The 19,946-nt window shown below is 46.9% G+C and overlaps 1 protein-coding gene across 7 annotated transcripts in view; it reads left to right on the top strand.

Moving 5' to 3' along the window:
• The window catches only part of Atxn1 (ataxin 1), a 384,415-nt gene that overhangs the window by 191,518 nt on the left and 172,951 nt on the right, over window positions 1-19,946 (top strand). Inside the window, exon 5 of one of the 7 annotated variants that reach the window (XM_077801586.1) lies at window positions 9,026-9,091. The exons of the other annotated variants lie outside the window; for them this stretch is intronic. The gene's annotated coding sequence lies outside the window, so the exon portion shown is untranslated. The remainder of the gene's footprint in view (window positions 1-9,025; window positions 9,092-19,946) is intronic. 7 annotated transcript variants of the gene reach the window in all.

Raw genomic sequence — 19,946 nt, 5'->3', positions numbered from 1 at the left:
GTTTCCCCGATGTTTTTCTGATGCTTAGAAAAACATAAACCAAGAGCCGTGCCACAGAGTGATGTGTCTGTTCCCCTGAACTTGTTAAGTTGCCTTTTTTATCATGTCACACATATCAAGGATCCAGGCTGTCCATGTGACCTGCCCCTTGATGGTGAGCTGACCACCTAGATGAGTAGTGTCTGACAGAGTCATCAGAGTTAAAGGGAGTTTACCTGTGTGAACATGTCTTTTCACATGTGTTCACACACCTGTGCGCACACACACACCTGTGCACACACACACATGTGCACGCACACACACACCTGTGCACACACACACCTGTGCACACACACCTGTGCACACACACACACCTTTCCTGCAAAGTGCTATATTGGTGCTAGGAGGCCAGTCACTGGGCACAGCCCACATTTAGGGACTGGGAGCAGGGAAGGCAGTGTCGGCATGGGGGACTGGGAATCTCTCTACAAAGTTTGGGAGGTTGTTTCCCTTTTCAGTATTTCTACAGTCAGTAACAGTCATTGGGATCAACTCCTGAGTCTTTATTCTGTACTAAATACTGTTATTTATTGAGTTGCCCCAGTTCCTGTTTTGGCCATGGGCAATTCTCTCAGGAATATCAGGAACGTTCTCTCTGATGCCCTTTTATGTGGCCCACGACTGTGGGGTACTGATTATTGAGCCTCCCTTACCTTCTGGCACTACAAGCTGCTCCTTGCTGATTGTGAATATTCTCTAACTCCCATCCTGAACTCTGCCACTGCTCCAAGGCCCTCTGGTTCCTTTTATTGGAAATGGTGTAGAAACCAGGTTCTGGGTGAGCTCTTTCAGAACACTGGACCGGACTCGACCCCCGCAGCCAAGAAGATGGACGTCACTCATCTCAGCCAGCTCAGGCTCAGTGCTGTGCTCCGAGCTCTGGTAATGTGCCCTGTCCTCCAGGAGCTGGGCCTGCCCTCTGTAACCAACGGGCTGTGGATACTCAGGGCATATAGAGGCTAGTGTGACCAACAGGCACGTGAGAAAGGCTTCACAATGAGATTGGCCCTAACAAAATTTATTGCAGATGAGGAATCTAGAAGGAAAGATGGAGAAGTATCTTTAAGTTATCTGTAGATAAGAAGGGGCCAGAATAATGAAGAAGTTTAGTTTCTCCAGTTTATTTTAGTATGAAATAGGGTTTTCTGACTTTGATGGGCTCCAGTCAGTTTTGCTGTGCAGCCTGTTTACATCTGCTCTCATGAGCCATTTGTTTAAATTTTCAGAAATTTCAGGAGCAGGTTGGCATCATGTTGCTAGCTTGAAATGGACCATGGTGGGAGTGTTTATGCTATGAAAATCGGCAAGTGCTATAAATCAGTGCACTTCTCTCATCTCTGGCTGTTACAAAACATCTCCCTGCACACCACTGGTCATGTGAGTCAGCTCTCCATTACTGTAACAAAATACCAGAGATAATCAACTTAAAAGAGAAAAGGTTTATCTTGGCTACACTTTGGAAGTTCAGGTTCATGATTGAGTGGCCCTGATGCTTTGGGCCTGGGGCAGTGCAGCACATCATGGTGGGGATATGTGGTGGAGCAAAGCCCACTTACCTCATGGCTAGGAAGCAAAGAGAACAAGGAAGAGGCATGGGTCCCACAATCCTCTTCAAGAGTATGTTCCCAATGACCTAAAGACCTCCCACGAGGCCACACGAGTTGGAGACTCAAGAATCCAGATCACTAGATGATGACCCAGGCTCCCACCTTGTTTTGTCAGCGTGGGAAAACCTATTGTCACCTGGAGGTAAGTGACCATGACATGGGCACATGGCTGCAGGACTTCCCTCCTTCCTTAAGGTGGGCTGGCTTAGAAGGAACTTCCTGTCCTTTCAAGAGTATGGGAGGAAATGGTATCGGTTTCCTCTAGCAGAGGAACCGCATGTCAGCACCCTTCTGCTTGCAGTAGATGGCGCGGCCCGTATCAGCGTGACTGTTGTGATGTAATAGCAGAGTCAGCCACAAACTGGGACACTGGGGTCACCTCTGGTGATGGTGTGTGGTGTTAAGTGTTACAAGGAACTAGACTCAGAGAAGCTTATGTTTCCAGTGAGTCAACTAAACGTGGTGACACGCACACATGAGAACAGTAGAGGGTCCTTCCTGCCCCTAACAGGAAACTGTGTTTGCCCTGCACTCCTGAAGTAAAGATGGCTGGGCTTTAACAGAGGTTTCTTCTACCTGGCGTGGTTTTTCTCATGTTCCTCCACAGATACAGTGATTTTTCCTAACTTTTATTCCTGTCATTGACTATCCTCCTAATCCACTGTCAAACTGAAGCTCTGATATTGTAAGACTCAGAACGGCTAAGGGGTACTTTTTCTATTCTGGCTCAATCACAGATCCTATGGGTGGATTCACTCTGAATTGTAGGAGGCTTCATATTCTCTCTCTCTTTTTTTTTTTTGGTCCACATAATTCCTACATGTGGAATCTCTCAGATTTCAGCTGATGTTCTGGAACATTTGAACTAATTTGCAGTTCCCCAGCTGCCTCCCATAAACCTATCCTCTCAGGAATGATGAACTTGAAACTTGTTGAATAGCGGAAATCTTCCCTCCAGGGCAAAGTGATCACAGGGGTACTTTTTCCTCTTCCTCCTTTTGGTCAAATGGACATAAAATAAAGGTTCTGTTTTTACCACTTTCAAGAGTAAAGTTCAGTGGTGGCACATGCCTGTAATCCCGGTGGGAGGCTGAAGCAGGAGGATCGAAAGTTCAAAGCCAGCCTCAGCCTCAGCAATTTAGCAAGGCCTGAAGCAACTCAGCAAGACTCTGTCTCTGAGTAAAAAATATATATATTTTTTAAAAAGGCTGGGGATGTGGCTCAGTGATTAAGTACCTCTGGATTCAATTCCCAGTACCAAAAAGAGAGGAAAATAAAGTTCAGTAAAATACATTGACATGGTAGCAGAACCATCGGCCCCTCCATCTCCAGGACTTTTTTCCTCTTTACAAATTGAGGCTCCATGCCCATTAAGTGGTAGTTCCCATTCTCTGCTTCCCTTGGCCTTGGGCAACCCCATTCCACATTCTGTTTCCATGAATCTGACTATTCTAAGTACCTCATGTCTATTTTTGACTGGCTTATTTCACTTAGAGAAATGTGCCCGAGATCCATCCATGTTGTAGCCTGTGTTAGACTTTCCTTCTTTAAGACAGAAAGAGTCATATTCCATTGTATGCATATATCACATTTCTTTTATCCCTCTGTGGAGAGACTTGCTTCCATGGTTTGGTTATTGTGAATGTGTCATTAAAATAACTCAAGTCCCTGTTTGCAGTGATTTTGAGGATATATATCCAGAAGTGGAATTCCTAAATCATCTAGTAATTGTGCAATTTTATTTGAAGGACTGTTGTGGTATTTTCCACAGCATGAATACCATTTTGCATTTCTACCTGCAATGCACACAAGTTCCAATTTCTCCATGTCCTCATCAACAACACTTGGTTTTTTAAATTTTATTTATTGATTTTTTTTGTTTTTTATTTGTTTGTTATGAGTCCACCTGATGGATGTGGTATCTCATGGGAGTGTCGATTTGCATTTGCCTGATGACTGGTGATATGGAGCATCTTTCTGTGTGCTCATTGGCCATTTATAAGTCTTTGGTGAAGAAACCTTGATTCTAATCCACTGCATGGTTTGTAAGTTGGGTTGTCTGTGCTTTGTTCTTGGACGTGTTCTGTTCTTACTCTCCTAGGTGATACCCTACTTCAGGATGCTGCTGGGCAGTTATCTGGAGCTCTCTGGGTCAGCCTGCTGCCTCTGCACATGTGTGATGTAATGCAGAGACGAACACACAGTGGCTCCCTGCTCAGGAAGCCTCCGCCTGGCATCCTAGGAGTTCCCCGTGTCTGCTTATTAAAGGAAAAGTTCACTGGTGGATGCCGCAGGGCTGAGCCGAGGGCTGCTGTGGGATACTGTGATGTTGTCATCTGACTTTTCACTAAGTAAAACAGTGACCTCCACTGGGGGAAGGGAGGGTGCTGAGAGTCCATCTTTTTTCTCCCCGGTGTGAGATCTCCTCCACCAGGGGTTGACCAACTCTATAGACAGTGGACCCCATCCCCTCCTTGCCTGTTTTTGTAAATGCAGATTTATTGGCACACCACCATGACCAGTTGGACGGGCATCATCTCCTGTAGCTGCTTCTGATCTACAGTAGCCGATTCAGTCGCTGGGGCAGAAACTCTGGCTCACAAAACCTAGAACGTTTGCTACCTGTCTCTTCACGGAACAGGTTCCCCAAGCCATGGCTGTTGTAAACACTTAAGGACCACGCTGAAGACTCCCTGTCTAAAGTGGCCTTGGCTGCTGACTGCCCTTGATCACTTAGAAAGCTAACACGCCCAGATATTTGTAAGATACACTGTTGTCAAATATCGGCTGAACTCCAACTTTGTATACCAATAGGACGTGTTAACTTTGTAGCCATTCCCCACCAGAGAAGGCAAGTTGAACTCTCATTCTTTTTTTTTTTTTCATTTTTCTGCAATATAATGATTGGCATTTCTCTTCCAGAGCTGGTTTTACAGCCTATAGTGGTTTTTAATTACTTTCCTGGAAAAAAAAAAAAAGCTTCCACAATTCTCTCTCCCATTTAAAATATAGTCTGTAATGTTAAAAGCAGCTCTACCAAAAGCCCTTTGAAAGTGATTTTCTTCGGTCAATATGAGACCAATTGTTCCTTATTTTTATTTTTATATGCTTGTATTCCCTCAGAGCAGATCTCTGCTCAATTTCATGGTATATAATTGCAATCCTCTTTTCAATTTTAGACAAGTTTGGGAATTCAGATATTGCCCTGAGACAGGTAGGTGACCAGCTTGAGGTTAGCCATGGACTTAGCCTTAGTGTGCTTGCCTCTTCTGATCCCATGAAAATCCATCTGCTTCTGCATATCTTGAATGTAGAGATAAACCATATAAAACCTATGCTACCAATGCTGGGGCACCAGTTAGCGGGGGAGATGAGGATCCACAAAATTTGCCACGGAGTATGGAAAGGGCTCCTTATAGATGTGTGTACCTCAGTCCAGGGAGCTTGTGTGCTTACTTATCTCTTAACTGATTGTAAATTCCTTGTGCTGTAGACACATCTATGAGATGAGAAACACATAAATAATATTTACTTACTCTGAGGTAATAAAAGAAAAAAGTTCAGCAACATAGAATTCATCTGTTACAACCCGTGGACCCCAGTGAGGCTCGTGGCCGGGTGCCTTTTTACATTCCTGCCCATTCTTTGTGTTCGGGTTATTAACGTTGCGTTTAGGTCAGATGAGATTGTGTTCAATCCTCCGCACTTTGATAGCTGAAGTGAAATGCTGATGGGGATGGTTTGAGATCGTCTCTGCCGCTGATTGCATGCTTGTGGCTCATAATCAGAATGCTGCAAAGTAATTGTCAGACCCGCGTGCCAAGGCTGCATCTCCTGTTGCTGCGACCGTCAGCACTTTGGGGCTGCAGTTCTGCCTGAAGAGTGCTTGCCTGGCAACCGCTGGGTAGCTAACCCCGACTCTCCCCTGAGAGCCGTGGGTGACTGTGGTTCTAGAATCCCCACTGGCTCTGCCCTGTCCCCCAAATTACCTGAGAAAGGAATACCTGCCTATTGAGTGAGAGCAGGTGCTTGCTTTCTGGGTGTTTTATGGAATGCCTGGCGGCTTGGCAACGGAAACCCGTGAACATGTTGCTGGGGAGCTCATCTCTTTGGCCATGACCCTGACGGCCCCAGTCCCTTGCTGCTCATGTGACGTGGATGGGGCACTTTCCTTGAGCCACCCCTCTATACAATGGGGCTAATAGAACCTGTTTTACAGAGGCTCTGTTAGAATTGGAGATAATGGATAAAAATTTGTCCGCAGAAATCAGCACTCAGTAAGGGGTAGTCATTAAGAGATCCGAAGCCTCATCAAGAGGATATAACAATAGTGCATCAGTCAGGTTGCCGTCACTGTAACAAACACCTGAAACAACTAACTTAAAAAGAGAAAAGGTTTATTCTGGCTCACAGTTTTGGAATTTCCAGTCCATGATCTCTTTACCCATTAGGTTTTGGGACTGTGGCAAGGCAGCCCTTCCTGGCAGGAGTGCGTGGTGGTGCAGAAGTGCTCATCTCATGGCCAGGGAACAAAAGAAGAAAGGGCCGGGGTCCCATAGGCCCCTCCAAGGGCACATGCTCAATGACCTAAGACCACCTCTTTGGGGCATTTCCAGATCCATACGATAGCAGATGTCAAGAGAAAATTTCCAAAAGTCAGTAATCTGCAAACACACGTGACCGTGGGACAGGTAGTGTCAGCACCATTTTCCTGGATATGCTGTATTTACCAGAGACACATAATTGGGTGGAGCTGTCAGAATCTAAACTCCAGCTCTTCATGGGTAGGCCTGCCCTGCAGGAGTGTCATGGGCTGTCCCTTGCCAACCTTGAAAGCTTATGTATATCATGTGCACCTTTGAAAGCAAATTTAAGGGTGTGTACACTTTAGCTTTGACTGCATAAAAGGGATGCTGTATAGCACACGACATAGACCCACTCTCTGCTGCTTACTCCTGGAGAAAGCAGCAACCACAAGAGAATTGGCAAAGCAAAAACTCCGTCTCTCTATGCTTCCTGTTTGATCAAGAGACATCTCTCTGGCTCCTGGATTGTGTGATCCAAAGAGATTTGCTGAAAAATAGCTCAGATCATATTCCATAATAGAGTGAGTCTCTGGTTGTGAGTTGCCAGAAAGAGGCTCTGTCTGACTCTGTACAGGGCTAGAATGTAAGGTCTTTTGTCCTTTCTCCTGAAGTTGATCCTTCTTCACGTAGTCAAAACAAACAGAATGAGCCCTCCACAAATTGTTGCTCCCGCTCAAAGTTGCATAAGCTGGCCAGGGAGGAAACACCAAGTTTCCTTCCCTAGGGAACATTGGTTGTAAGGGAGCATGTCACCTGTCATTTCCTAGGGCTTCTGGCTTCACAAATCAGACGTTCTCTCCTGGTGGCCGCTGGGATTTCCCAGTGGGTATCTGACTTGGTATTTCCTGCTGCCTCTGTGTGTCCTGGCTTGCTCCAGCTGCCGTTCCCTGCCAGCCCTCCCTCTCTTGCCTGTGGTAGGAACAGCGTGGGGATCCCCAGGAAAGGTTTACTGTGTCCGTAGGTGGAGGAGGAACTGTGTCCCTACCCTCTGACAGCTGTGGGGACACACTCCCTCCCACAGCCTCCCTCCAAAGTGGTGGCTTTCCTGAAATGCCACTGATCACCATTGGAGTTGCAGCTCATTTTCTTAACTGAGGGCATGGACGTTCCATGACTCACGCAAACCCTATCCCCTGTGCCTATACTCAACCTACTGTTTTCTTTGAGAAGGAAATTCACCTAGAAATACTGATATTGCACAAACATTCAACTTTTTATATCTTCTATATATGGGAATTTAAACCACATTATTTGAAGTTTTTTTTTTTTTTAAATGTCTGGGGCCACTGACCACTCTAGAATGTTCAGCTTGCCCTTCTGTGTATGTATCCTCAAGTAACTCCTCCGTGAATGGGGTGGAAACAGGAATGCTTGATCAGCCTGAGACCTCAGGTTTCCTACTTGGCGTGGGCTTCCGTGTCTACTGTTACCTCTGATCTTTAAATCCTGTCCCTTTTCAATATCTTGAAAAGGGACAGCACACACTGAGTGCTGTGTTTTCAATTTTACTCCCTGTGCTATATATGTTGGCTTGTATTCTTTTAAGGTACTCCCACTCAAACCAAAACAATTTTTGGCTGTTAAGACTTATTATATATAGGCAATCTGCCTTTTTTTTTCTTTTTAATCTTGAAGAAAATGTAGGAAAAAAAAAAGAGAACAACATGCTACCGGAGTGGGCAGTCATTTCCCATAAATATGGGTATTTTATAGATTCTGTAAACTCAACCAATAAATATTTATTGGTTCGTTCTTTCATAGTAATACTCTTGTGGTCCCTAAAGATTATGATGTGGATGGATTTATTAGGTTAAAAGATGGTTTCAACACAGGACCGTGGGGGTTGCCTGCACACTGGCACTTCTCCCTGAGACTTTGAGACGTGTCTTTCAGGTTCTGAGGAACTGAGTCTGAGACTCAGCCTCCAGGCCAGTGGGACACCTGAGGAGGTCACTCTCCATGCTACCTTCATGGCCGCGCCCTCTTCTTCCTCTTGGGAAAAAGGCAGGTGGGGGGAACAGCAGGCGCAGAGGCTGTGGGGTCCTGTGATCCCCCCAGGGAACCTCGGGAGCAGGGCAGCTTCACCTCACTCCCATCCCCGCAGCCTGCAGTCTCTGGAAACCTTTCAACCTGGACTCTTGAGACGCGTCCCTCGTGTGGCGTAGCTGGGACAGCCTTGGGTCTCAGTCCTTACCTGCCCGTCTTTCAGCCTCCTCCATCTGACATGAACAATGTCTCAGTTCTTTCCGACGTGTGGTTTGGCCGCTCAGTCTCCCAGACACCGTGGCTGCCTCCCAGGGCAAGTCATTTGGGCTCATACGTGACCTCCGTGCTTGTCTGCCAACTCCACGTTCCCATAGGATCCTGATTCCAGATCGTCATGGGGAGTGGACTTATGGGCATGCCACTGGGGGGAAGAGCAAAGTGTAACAAGTGGGGTCCTCTGGTTCTTTATTAAGACCTCCTCAGTCAGCCCCTTGGTGAGCACACAGGACCAGACATTTGAAAAGATTATTTCCCGGGCACCACAAAACGCACTCCTTGGGATAAAAGGTCACACACCCTGTGGTAAATGAATCACGCACATGATTGTTTTCTGCACATCCACTGATTTAAAGCTCTGTCTTAAGATTGACACAGTTAGCCAAGCAAACATACACCAGAGGTTCACTGTGCACCTAGCGAGTGCCACAGCACTGGGTGCTAGAATTTCTTGCGCTCTGTCTGTTGGCCTGCACCAACTTAGCAAATGGACTAAATATCGTTGTCTTAAATACTTTTTTTCTCTTCCAGTTTTCCAAAGAAACTAGACCCAAAATATACCTTGGTGAAAAGAAACCAACCTGCTGTTTCCATAGGGTGAGTGATCCTGTAAATCGATCATAGTCTTTTTTTTTACTCACTACAAATTTTTACCCAATGCTGCCAGGCCCCAAGGAGAAGTGTTTGATCGCAATCCTTTTCCCAGAAGTTTTCTCCAGCTGGGAACCGAGATGGACTCTCTGTTCCCCTCTTCTTATCACGGGGCCCTTAGAAAGGGCGGTTTCCCCTGTACATCTGCAACTTTGTTTTGCTGTCGCCATGCTTTGCCCCTGATGCGTCATCAGTCAGTGTGGTTGCTGTTACCTTGTCTGGCTCACAGGGACGAAGGGTCTCTCCTTCATAGTGGTGCAGAGATATGGCCATGAGCGGAAGGGGCGGGGCAGGGGGAACTGTCCATTTTGTTCAGAGGACTGAGCTGTCGCGTAAATACTGTAACAAAGAATAGGACGTGATCAAGTAGATGGGATCTCGGGTCATCTGGCAGAGGCCCTGTGTACAGAAGAGGCCTCCGCGGGCCAGAGAGCGTCCAGTCACTTGTTCATGGCTTTGCAGACAGTAGCCGAGTCCGACTAGGAGAGAGGCGTTGACTTCAGGCTGCGGGTCCGCAGGGTCTTCAGTCCGTTGTTGAATCCCCGGCTTCCTTCTGAGGACATGGATTTACGTGGGTAGTTCCACTTAACGTAGTACCAATAAACTCACGATAACATTCTGTTGCCCTAAGGCAAAGGTCAGGAGTTGTTTTAGTCAACCTTTTCGTCCACTGTGACCAAAGGACCAAAAGATCTGACAAGAACAATGGGGAGGAGGAGAAGTGTATTGGGGGCTCACAGTTTCAGGGGTCTCAGTCCATGGATGGCTGACTCCATTGCTCTGGGCCCGGGGGAGACAGCGCATCATGGTGGAAGGGTAGGTAGAGGACAGCAGCTCAGGACATGGACATCAGGAAGCCAAGAAAGCCCTGTTCACCAGGGACAGCTTAAAAACCCCACAGGCACGCTCCCAGTGACCCACCTCCTCCAGCCACACCTACCTGCAGCCTACAGTTATAATTATGTCATAATTATGGACCTTCATGTGTCTCCTTGTCCACATACAGAGAGAGCCTGGTTTCCACCAATGTCCTGATGTGCTGAATGGAATTGAGAACATGGTGACTCACTGAGGGCTCACTGCTTATCACCCAGTCAATCCATATCAGTGACTAACACACTGATGAGGCTAAGGCTCTCATAACCCAGTCATTTCGCTGCCGTACTTTCTTGCATTGTCTCACACCCATGAGCTTTTGGGGGACACCTCACATCTAAACCACAACAGGAGTGGTGCTGTTTCACTGTTTGACTTCCTAGTAATCCTGTCTCCCTACTACCAAGAGGGAAGGGCAGAGCGAGTGCACCTAGAACATGTCTGTTATAGACCTCATCGGAGCGGGAATACTTTCCTTTGCATCCTGTCCACAGGACCGCATTTGCAACACCACATTGTCCTGAGCTGAGAGCCAGGGTACAGCTGCAGATGTGTGTGGGCCAGCTGCTGACCTGTGCACCACTACTCAGGGTTGTCGATAGCTGCAGAATAATGGGTAGTGGGATTGTTGTAGCGTGGTACAAATTTGGCCTGCAGTCAATGATAAACATTTCTTCCTTAAGAAAAGAAAGAAAGTCATGTTGGTTTTGACACAAGAGCCCACACATGCATTGAAATGGAGAAGTGTCAGGATGTGATTCTCCAGTTGGATCTGGGAAACATGCTTTCCAGGAATCCTGGGCCAGATCTGGCTCTGAATCTGGCCATATAAGTTGGTGCGCAATGTGCACCTATTTGCAAAACATTTCATCTCACCAAAAGAATTGATCCAAACCTGGTATTAGGAGCCCATGTCCATTGTTTTATCACATTTGTTGACTTCATCACTTTCTTTACAAACATGGGCCTTTCTTCTGCACTAACTGGAGTCATAATTATGGACCTTCATGTGTCTCCTTGTCCACATACACAGATAGCCTGGTTTCCCCCAATGTCCCAATGTGCCGAATGGAATTTAGAGCATGGGACTCACTGAGGGCTCACTGCTTATCACCCCCATATTGATCTCTTCTGTTTCAGATGCTGCAGCCACAAGAATGGGCTTTTGTTAGAATTGCACATTTGAGGGCTTCCATTTCCCCTTCTGTCCAAGAAAAGCCCAAAAGATGTATCCCTAGAGTGGAGCACGGCATAAGAGGGGACAGTGGGATCTGCTGCTCTCAGGAGAACCTAGACAGCCCTCTAGAATCACTAGATGAATGAGAAGTGAGGGGCAGGTAAGGTCAGGGCCAGAAGACAGAGGGGGGAATGCCACACTCCTCGCCCAGGTCACATGTTCTATTAGTAAAGAATGAAGGGGTAGAGGGGAGCCTGAAGCAGGACATGATGAGGGGACAAGAGAAGGACCTATGGGACTCACAGGGACCACTTGGGGCAGCTTTGCTATCTTACTGGGGTCATGAGTAGTTTGCTGTTGATACTCAGGCAGCATCAAATTATAACTGAAAATATTACAGAGCATTTGCTTTTTGCCAAACAAGGGGAAACTAAACATAAACTGAAGCCCTGAGTTGTTTTTCCCTAAAAAGAAGCTCGGAGGCTGGTCCCCACATGCATCTATACCTTGTAAAATGTGAGTCACTGGGTTCTGTTGCCTGGCGTGCCGTGGGGCTGTGTCCTGGGAACAATGCCGCTCTTGTTTCTGAGCTCCAACCGCGCTCACCATCAATGGTATCCCTTTAAGGGGAAGCTAGCAGAAGGCTCTTGCCAACGCTGCGGTTTTATTTGCTAGAGGCCAAGTGGCAATGGCATGTATTGGTTCCATAGCAACATGTCTGTGCAGTGAGAAGAAATAGAATGCCGGTGGCAACCCGTGTATCCTGAGCAGGACGAGCACAGCCCCGGTACCCTTTCATTTTCCAGCTTATCCTCCTGTGCCTTTCCCCTCGCAGGGCCTGGGATAGTTCAGGGAATGTGCACTTTGTCTTCGTTGCTATCTATCCCTGCTATTAACACTTCCCTCGGTCCCCAGCCAGCTTGCAGCTTGAGGAGGGAGAAGGCAGTGCCGTGTGAGTGCTGCAGGTCTCCCTGCCTTTGCAATCACAAGTAGGTGGGAGGCTGTGCTTTGCCTATCCCCCTAGCAGGGAGAGCATTTCCTGTGTGCTGCGGTCAGCAGCTCCTGGCTGGAAGGTGGGCCTTGACCCAGGAGACAGAGTGCTCATCTCATAGGCTGCAGACTTAAGGGACTCGGGACACAGACTAACCTGGGGTATACTGCCAGGTACAGAAGGGCTGCACAGAGGAACACAGTTCCCATTTCTTTTTTTCCAGGAGTTTCTACCAGAAATAGAGTTGCTAACTGCAGTTTCCCGCTGGTGTGGGCTTGGAGCTTTAACACAGGTCTGTGCTTTCCACCGACCAAGTGCTTTGTGAAACCGTTGTAGGTGCTCTTATTTCAATGGATGTATTTTCCCCTGTACTCTGGAAACATTGGAAAAAATCTTGGCCATCCATTGGACTCTCGTCTCGTATATCCCCTTCTGTACCGTGTTGCTCTCTGAGAAGCTTTAATAAGTAGAAGGGGGAAGCCCTTGGCTATCAGGAACCCTGTTATCTTCTTTTACATCTTTTTGTAAATTCTCTCATGCTCAGAACTGAGCCCCGTGGAGAGTAATCCCGCCATAATATCTGTTCTCGATAATGTCACTTTCTCACTCCATCTCCCAAGGAAATCGTGACGCAAGTGGAAAAGATGGATTCAAGAAATTCTTTCTCGAGCATGTTTTTCTAGTGTAGATAGAAAGTCACGTGGTAAGACTATCTGAGCTTGACATTTCCGCATCTTCCTCTTTGTGGCCACCGACCACGAACCACTGTCGAATTTTGCGCTGGACTGAGATGGTCCTTTCCCCCCCCCACCCACCCCAGTGTTTGCTGTTAGTGACTTTGCCTTGGGAGCCAGACTCTCAGCCTAGCAGTGCCTTTGGAGCTATTAAGGAAGAGATTTGAAGGAGTTTTCATTAAGGTGACAGGTTTGATAGATTCGGATAGTGATTCCTAATTTAGTTTTGAGGTCTGTTGGGGGAGGAAAGGTTTTTAATCTTATAAAAACTTTTATCTTCAAAGAGTTCTCTTCCCTTCCTAAGTTCTGTGCCAATTGAGAAATAAGGCAGAAATCACCAGATAGGTGAAAGCCAAGATGTCCCTATGTGACTGGTCCAAGCTATAGCAAGGTTGAGAGCCAAAGGAATGAGCCACCTCCCAAAGCCTTAGGTATCCAGGAAAATCCCGAGTCCTGAGCTCTGACTGTGTGAAGAAGGAAGGAGAAGGAGGCCATGTTCTTTGTAACTCTACCCAGTAGAGTCACTTACCTCTACCAGGGGGAGGCGTGGGCCATTTGGGCTTTAGCCCCCAACCACTTCACACCTGCACAGAAGAAAAGAGCCGAGCAAGAAGCGGGAGGGTTTAGGAAAACCTTCCCCTTAGGAGACAGGGGTGCAGAGCGGTGTTCCTGCCCTGTCTCTGCCCTCTGCGCCCCGTCCACCAGAACCTTCCAGCTCGCTCTCGCCATCTTGCCCACCCTGTTTCCTCCATAGTTCTTGGGTTTATGTGTCCACCTACTGGCTAAGTGTTCATCTCCCTCATCACAGGGTGAGCTCAGTGAGAGTGGAAGCCTCGTCAATCTCATTTACCACTGCACCCAGGTGTTTAAAACCGTGCCAAGCACAGAGGAGGCATTGGATACATATTTGTTGAATGAATAAACGGATACGTGCTGTTTGATGCTTCGGCTCCTTAATTGCCTGGACCTCTCTTGTGCCCCGACTCACCTGGCAAGCACCTCTACCTGTTGTAAGATGGGGTCAGCTCTCGCCGACCTCCAGGTGCAAGGAGCACTTCTTGGTATCACTCGCAAGTTACTGTTAGTTGCATGTACACATGAGTGTGCCCTTGTGAGTGTGTAGATGTGGGTGTGGATTTATGTGTATATGAAATTACATATTCTTTTTTTTTGTAATTGTAGATGGACAGAATGCCTTTATTTTATTTGCTTATTTTTTATGTGGTGCTGAGGATCAAGCCCCGGCCTCACACATGCTACGCAAGCGCTCTGCCACTCAGCTACAGCCGCAGCCTGCAGTTATACATTCTGTCTACTTCTGTTGCTCTGGAACATTTCAGTTCACTCACTGGTTTACACACGTATCACGCTTACTAAGCTATAAACTCCTTGGGAATTGAGCAACCTGTTCTTCATTCTTGGTTCTCTAATATCTGCCATATGGTAGATGCTTAAGAAATAGTGCTAGATTCTTGTCATTTACAATGTGCCAAGTCCTGCTGGATCTCCATATATAAAGTACCTTTCTAGTATCTTCCATATATTAATTTGTGTAATTCTCACGATGACTCTGAAAGATACATTTGGAAGTCTCATTTTATAGGCAGGAAAACTGGGGACATAAAGACATGAAGTGGCCCTCGGTCTCACCGCTGGTTTGATGCCCTAGCTTTTACTCTCTGAGAGACCGACTGTGTGAATGAGCAAATAATTGAATGAAAACCCTAGCAGCTCATACCAAAACATTAAATAGGCCCAAAGACATTGGGATCAACATATATAAGACAGACATGATCCCAAAGCCGGCCTATGATTAATCCTGATTGTAGCCATTGCGCTGAATTCTTCAAACCCATACCTACGTATTAGTGTTTCGGTTATGAAAATAAGTAAACCTGTATATGTTGGAAATGATTTCCTAGGGGGAAAATATCAATTCATTAGCTATGAGTTAAACAGTCACTACAAACAAGGCTCACTACTGAATTTGGGGAGAATTTAGAGGAAAGAAGGAAATGAGATGGAGAGTTGAAGAGGAAAGTCAAAGTCAAGGTTACTGTCTTGGAGAAGCAGGTAACATTAAGAAATTAAAAGAAATAGGCCAAGGGCAGTGGTGCACATCTGTAATCCCAGTGACTTGGGAGGCCGAGGCAGGAAGATCACAAGTTCAAAGCCAGCCTCAGCGACTTAACGAGACCCTGTCTCTAAATAAAAAATAAAAAGGGCTGGGGATGTGGTTCAGTGATTAAGGGCCCCTGGGTTCAATCCACAACACCAAAAATAAAAATTTAAATTAAAAAAAGAAATTAAAAGAAAGAATGGGCAGGAAATATAAGAGCTATCATAAGGTATTATTATACACCAATTCATTGCCTAACAGTGATAATAGAGAAAATGAAAGCTATTGTGTTAGATAGGATAAGTTTTTTTCTTTTTTTTGTGTGGCAGAAATAATAAACCCTCAACTCGCAGTGGCTTAGCAAAATAGAAGTTTATTTCTCTCTCATACCTCGTCTGCTGTGAATGCAGTGTCTCTCCGGGGACTTTTGTCCTGTGTGCATAACTCCATGATGCAGGTGGCTTTGATCTTCTTATCCAGCCGGCTAGAGGCCTCCTTCATGATCACAAGGGAAGAAAGGGAAACTGGAGATTGCACCACAATCAAATGCTTCAAAGCTTTGGCCCGGAAGGGACATTTGCCACCCGCTGCGTTCGAAGCCTTGCATCTAGCCTTTCATACAGCTTACCCTGTGCTGCATCCTCGCACACAGTAGGTGCTCAGTGAATAGGTGTGGGCTGAAAGATTGTGCAAGCCCATGCAGAGTGCACTGCCACTCACCTGGAGAGGGTCAAGGCAGTTAGGTACATGGCAGCCTCTGAAGCCTGGTCCTGGAAAAATGAGGCCCAGCTCAAAAATATGCACTAAAATGAAAAGAGCATTAATAAAAATCACAACATAGCCAGCATCGGTTAGCCATGGTGGATGGAAAATGGTAAGGTGACCCTGTCCAGGATGCTCCCATGCTCCCATCCCTCACTGCAGCCTGTTCTTCCTGCATCAAGCCAACTCACAATTGCACCTGCTGCCTCACCTTCTGGGGACCTGGTGGGTGGGCCACATCCAGCGCCAGATCAGCAGAGAGGGCATGCCAGAGGGGACCACGCGCATGCTGAGCAAGGCACCGCAGCTGGAGGTGTGGAATAAGTGGGGAGTCCATAGAGAGAGAGGGGGACACTATATTGGATAGAGAGGTGGGGGATCCTTCCACATGTGTCAGACCACGAACTGAGGACCTCCCAACCAACTCTTGCTATGTGTTATTTGCTCAAGAGAAACCTGAGTGCAAGGAGGACCCATGGTCTCAGCCACTAACGCATTTCTGAATGTTGGCATGAAATACAGATTTGGTCCTCTGTTCCCAGCATGCAACCTTTGGAACCTCCAAAGCGATGCATCTACTGTATGCTAATGAGCTGAGTGGTGGCTGGCAGCTCCTAGGTAGCTTCAGGATGAGGGCTGATCACAGGCAGGATGAGTAGGTAAGGACTTTTGGCCCCACTCACCAACCTCTAGGGATGGTGTAGGACTGAAGGTTGAGTTGACCACCAGTAGCCATTACTGAATTGCTCCATGCCTACGTAATTCAGCATCTATCAAAACCCGAAAGGACAGGCTTCAGATCAGCTTCTAGAGAGTTGAACAAACACAGGGAGTTCCCCTAATGCTGGTGCTCCTGGAGAAGCCCTCTGGCAGACCTTACCCATTCCTAAATGAATAGATTTTGCAAATGTCTTGCCAGTATGACATAAGTATGACATCTCTTCATCTGCGTCCTTGGTAGTAGCCTTTATAAAGGTCTGCCAACCATTCTAGTGAATTAATGAAACTCCAGGTGACCTTACTGCACCTGCGCTCCTAAAGAATCTCCCCTTCTGAGAGAGAAGGAGACCCTTGGGACCACACCTCCCAATTTTATCTTGGCCTTTCTGGGCCCTGACAAGAGTTAGTCCCATTAATCCTTCTTTCTTGATGCATTTCCCCAGTGAGTCCGGCAATTCGCTCCTTTCATTTCCGTTGCTCAGTCTGGGTACCAGTGTTTTCCCCAGGTTATCTGCTACCAGTTATTTACTCATCTGCCCTGGAAGTAGTTTAAAGAAGACTCTAAAAGTAACTTAAAGAAAACTTTAAAAGTAACTTAAAGTAAACTGCATTCCACTCTCATTGCTAACTGCCACCTGACGAGGCTCTCTCTAGGTTGACTGTGTTGGAACTGAGTTACGTTAGGGGGTGCCCAGCAGTGTTGAGGCAGAATCGATTGCTGGCTTGGTGTATGGGGAAATGCTTCCGCCCAATCACTCACAGAGACTTCCTGAGTATGTAGGAGGAACTGAGGTAGGTCCCTCCCATCTTCAGACTAGGAAGTTCCTGGTGGTAGAGGGCACAATGAACTGCTTTGCCCGTCACTGTCTGAAGAGGATGGGTTGGGGCTGTTCAGGAGGGTCCTGGATGAGGTTGGCAGTCCCTGGAGGTTCATAGCACATTAGCTTTACAGCTGTGTCCTGACCTATGAGGTAGAAGAGAAGCTAAGCCAGGGCCCCTGACCAGGAGGCTGCTGCAGGTATCAGGAGATCCATAAGGTATTGAAAACTACCTGAAGGGGCAGGTGTGGAAGGTACCTCCCAGCAGGAGTTGACCAACACCGGTGACTGTCAACATATAGGAAACATAGGAAGAGAAGGAGTGGGATGAAACTGGATTCCAGAGCCTGTGTGGCCGTGGAGGGGTGCTGTGTGGTATTTTGTGAAATAATAACAGCATCATTCTGAGCTCAGGTTTCTCTGGAAGATTCTGGGGACACCCTTGGGGGGAGCAGAAATCCCCTCTCTGGAGCAGCTGTGCCTTACCCCAACCTCTTCCTCTGTCTTTCCCTCAAGCTCTCTGCCTCCCAACGTTGAAGATCAAATCTTCAAATAGCAGCAAAACTGTCAGGCTGAAATTTCCTCTCCACCCTGGCCCTCTAGTGGAGATAAAGTGGTTTAAATGTGGGCGTGAAAGTGGAGCCAGAGTGTGGTTGCTGGGTTCAGCTGCTGATAAGAGGGCTCAGTGCCATCCCCGGGTGCCCCCATCAGAAGCAATGCCCCATGGCTCTGGAAATGAGTGGCCTTCTCTTGCTGGTTGGTAAAATTCTTGCCAGTTGACATTTTTTTTTCCTTAGTTCTCCGAGGCCACTTCACACCCTACAGGGTCTTTTTGGTTTGACAAAAGGGAAGCAGTTTTGACTTGAGAGGAAGAAAAGATGCCGTCTGATGGGACAGAAGAGGAGCGCACTGCCTTCCTAGTTTGCTTTCTGGGGCGGGCTGGTCGTGTGACCTCATAGATGCCTGTCTGTAGTGGCAGAAGATAGTCTAAGGAGAGGAGTTAAAGTTGGATGCAGCTCACAGGCAAGGCGGCTCCTTAACTTGAAGGGATCGGAGTGAATTCTGGGTTCTCTGGAATAAAGAGTTATCAGCCCCCAATCTCTGTACCCTGCATGTAGGTAGAGCTGGGAGATGCTACGAGGGAGAGCTGAACTCCTAACATGCCACCTCTCTTTGCTGTCTGTGTGGATCTGTGAAGCGGGAACCCCTGGGCACGAGGGCAGAGGTTCAGGAAGTGGGACAGGAGAGCCTTAAGTCCCATCTCGCACCCTCCAGTGCCCTGGCTGCCCTTCTTGGCTGGACCCTCATTCCTACCCTCGGTGATATTCTGATCTTCTGCTCTCCATGAAGTCTCTGCTCCTTCTTCAAAACCAGCAAGGCATGCACCCTTCTTGGAGTGGAAGATGTATGGCTTTCTTGGTTATATCAGTCTCTGTCACATGCCCTAAAACCAGTACCATTCATTAGATTGATTTGTGCATACGATTTCCTTTTAAACAGCAAGATGATGGGAGGCCCCTCTCTTTTCTGGAGGAGGTGTATTTTTAAACAGGTAGGCTATTTTTAGGTCGTTAGGTATTATATTGCACAGGGGGTATGGAAGTCGACTTTTAATGTTCTGTAACCCCTTTTCTATATCCAAGCGTAGTTTCTCCCAGTACTAGAGATGTTAAACATTTCGAATCTCCAGTTACATCAATACCGTTTGATGTACTTTGTGTAGCAACTAAAGCAGGAACAGGCTTCAGAGTAAGCTAACCAAAGAATCTTGGGGCTTTTGATCATTTTCCATTAGCATGAACAGTCGTCTCTATCCTGTCAGATTTTGTTTGAAAGGATGTTTGCCGTTTAACGATGATAAACATGTTTCCCGGTATTTAATATGTCTTCTCAACTCAGGAGCTGAAAAATTCACTGGTGAGATTAGTTGTGTTGGCATAGAAGGGGCTTCTGCGTGCCCCAGACACCCCCGAGCCGTTGAGATGTGGTTGCATTAAAAGAACACACACGTGCAGATATTTTGCTTACAAAGCTGTCTGTTTCAATGGTGAGTCCCAGGGGCCTCCCAACCACATATTGCTGCGGAGTATTTGGTCAGAAGAAACCCCAAGTGCAAGAAGAACATGTGATCAGAGCTACGCACAGATTCCTAGAAAGCACCACTTGCTTCTGGTTAGGTGGTGGGGGTGACAGAGAGAGGGTCTTAGCCGTGCTCCTGGTCTTCCTTCGCCTGCATATTCTGTTGCTGTTGCTGGCTTTGGCTCTCACCCTGGCTTGCAGGAGGGAAGGAATGACTGTTTATTGCTGTTGGTGTTTGAAAAATCTGTGGGTAGAGCTCTTTGAGAAAGCAGATCACAGGGCCAGCTATCTACTTTGCTTAGCCCTTTCTATTTCTTTTTGCTTTTTGACATATTGGAAGGGAGAGGGAAAAAAAAAAAAGGCTTCCATTCTAAAATTGTCTGGATCTTCAAAGAGAGTGGCTTTTAAATGTTTAGAACTTGGAACTGCCAGGCTTTTTCATTTAGTGTTTGAAAAACTAGCCCGCTGACATCGTCCTTGGAGTCCAGGTTCCTAATTGGGAAGAACAGTAAAGAAGGCAAGGAG

This window comes from Urocitellus parryii, chromosome 8 (assembly GCF_045843805.1).
Source record: "Urocitellus parryii isolate mUroPar1 chromosome 8, mUroPar1.hap1, whole genome shotgun sequence".
In the NCBI taxonomy this organism is placed as follows: Eukaryota; Metazoa; Chordata; class Mammalia; order Rodentia; family Sciuridae; genus Urocitellus; species Urocitellus parryii.
The sequence above is the reverse complement of the archived record's forward strand: the minus strand, read 5'-3'. Positions and strand labels throughout refer to the sequence as shown.